The sequence below is a fragment of the Hetaerina americana genome, unplaced genomic scaffold (genome assembly GCF_022747635.1).
Source record: "Hetaerina americana unplaced genomic scaffold, ioHetAmer1.1.p SCAF_1553, whole genome shotgun sequence".
NCBI classification, from domain to species: Eukaryota; Metazoa; Arthropoda; class Insecta; order Odonata; family Calopterygidae; genus Hetaerina; species Hetaerina americana.
The window spans coordinates 1-2,096 of NW_027286685.1; the positions used below are offsets into that span (position 1 = coordinate 1).

Sequence of the window (2,096 nt, forward strand, 5' to 3'; positions counted from 1 at the left end):
TAGGAATCGAAAAGGCTGTAAAAAAGTGGCGCTTTCAATTGCACAAGATGGAAAACCAGATTTCTCCATTGTTTATATTTTCCATTTTCTCGAAAAATATCGCGAAAATGGGCATCGATTTCCGCGAAATTCGCAAAAAATTTCTGAAAATTTTTTTGCAAACATTTTTCCAATTTTTCCCGAGTGCTCGCGATCGGTCGTTTCCTCCGATGTATTGAGTTTCTTTTCCGTTCAATTTTTTTTCATCAAACACACACTCCTTTTACAAGAATTATCTTCGCATAAATTCTGTGGAAAGATTGGTGTTCAAAAACTAAGGTAAAAGAGTGGAACTCACCTATTTCCGCGAGTCGATTCGCGTCGGGTCGTCTTGAATGACGCTCCTTGCCGGGAGCGCGCGCGCGCCATCTCTTCGGGGGGGAGGTAAACAGCTGGAAGGAAGGGGCGTCACACGCCAAAGTTTGAAACGTGATCCGGCGCCTCTCTTCAACAGTTGTCGTCGTCTCCAATGATGGAATACTGAGGAGACAAGACGTTGTTGTTGTTGACGTTGCATTGAAAGCAGAAAAAATAATTGCATTATTTTCACAAAATTGTATTTATTGTTACACTTACACTTTAAAGTGACGACGACTCTCTTCAGATGGGATTTTTTTTCTTCCCAAGTTTCTCTCCTTTTAATAATTCATTCCTTTTAATACTTCGTTGTGCTGCTTCAATTTGGATTACATTACTTTTGCTCCGCTCGCATGGAATAAAATCGCTTCTCTCCGCGAAAATGCAATTTCGCGAATATTTTTCCAGCCGGATCGCCTGAAATTTGCAAGTGCGAAAATAAATAATTTTCGCGGATCAATTTAAGCTTCAATCTGTTCTCATCAGCTTTTAAGTGGACCTTTTTAATGATGGGCCGATCCCGACGGTACTGCAATGCCGGGCCAACCCGCGGCAGGGATGGAGTAAACTCCGGGTACCCCGCCAATGTCCAAAAATCAGATTAATATTCTGGTCCCGCAATGCGGGACGTATCAGATATTAAGCTGATAAGAACAGATTTAAAATGTTTATTTGAAAATTCTTTCATACAGAGTTTTAAGCAACTTATAATTAATATATAATTTATACATGACCGGCTCCCTCCAAATGAGGGAGCCGGGGAACAAGTCTTTTTGCCCCTTTATTTTGGGGAAATATTATAATAATATAGGCTTCTCGCACGAGTGTTTTTTTTTATAAAATGTTTTATATGTTTAAGTCTCTCACGGGGAGGGTTTACACTTTTGGGGGGGGCCGTTTATACACCACGGCGTGGCCATTCATACACTATGGCTCATAGAGTAAATAAAAGAGAAAGGGGACAGAGAAAGGTTTTACAATGAAGAAGTATGGAAAGAGGGAGGAAATGATTTTACACGACTTCACTTTTGTCCTTTCCTTTTCAGCCTCCGGAGCCGTCTTCATACTGTCTATGTCCCGTGATGTGTTCGACGTAGCAGTCCCGGGTCCAGCGGATGACGTCGCTGACCATCAGTCGCCGCATGGTGGTGCAGAATCGTCGAGGTAGGCCCAGGGACTTCAGGACGGGGTCGTTCTGCGAGTCCCACGTCCCCAGGCTTCCCACGACGATGGCGGCGACCGATGACCGGTATCCCTGCTGGCGGATGGTCTCTGCCAGGGCGGCGTACTTCTCCTCCTTCGCGGTCCTGGCTGCCAGCAGAGCTCCCTCGTTGTTCTCGAACGGTACTGCTACGTCGATCAATGTCACAGTCTTGTCGGCCTGGTTAGTTATAACCAGGTCTGGTCTAAGAGTCGAGTCAGTGCCAGGTACTTGTTTGTTGACTCTGATTTCATCGTCACCTTTTCCCCGGCGTCCAATCAGAGCCCTGTGTAGTCGGTCTTGGACAGCATTATGTCTATGCTGCCACGTCCTTGAGTGCATCGTGCAGTGATTAACGACGTGGGGCAGGGTCTCCTCCGCGTAGCCACATCGCCGACACCGCTTGTCCCCGTTGGTTTCCCAACGGCGACAGGCATTGAGCGGGAGCAGATCGAGCCGAGCCCTAAAGATGAACCTCCAATCACAAAACCTGGTGTAT

General features: G+C 46.0%; 1 non-coding gene across 1 annotated transcript; it reads right to left on the bottom strand.

Annotated features, from left to right (window-relative positions):
• Positions 1-900: 900 nt before the first annotated feature.
• Positions 901-1,094, bottom strand: LOC139686957 (U2 spliceosomal RNA). The gene has a single exon (XR_011700574.1). It is a non-coding gene; the product is annotated as a U2 spliceosomal RNA (small nuclear RNA).
• Positions 1,095-2,096: the final 1,002 nt, after the last annotated feature.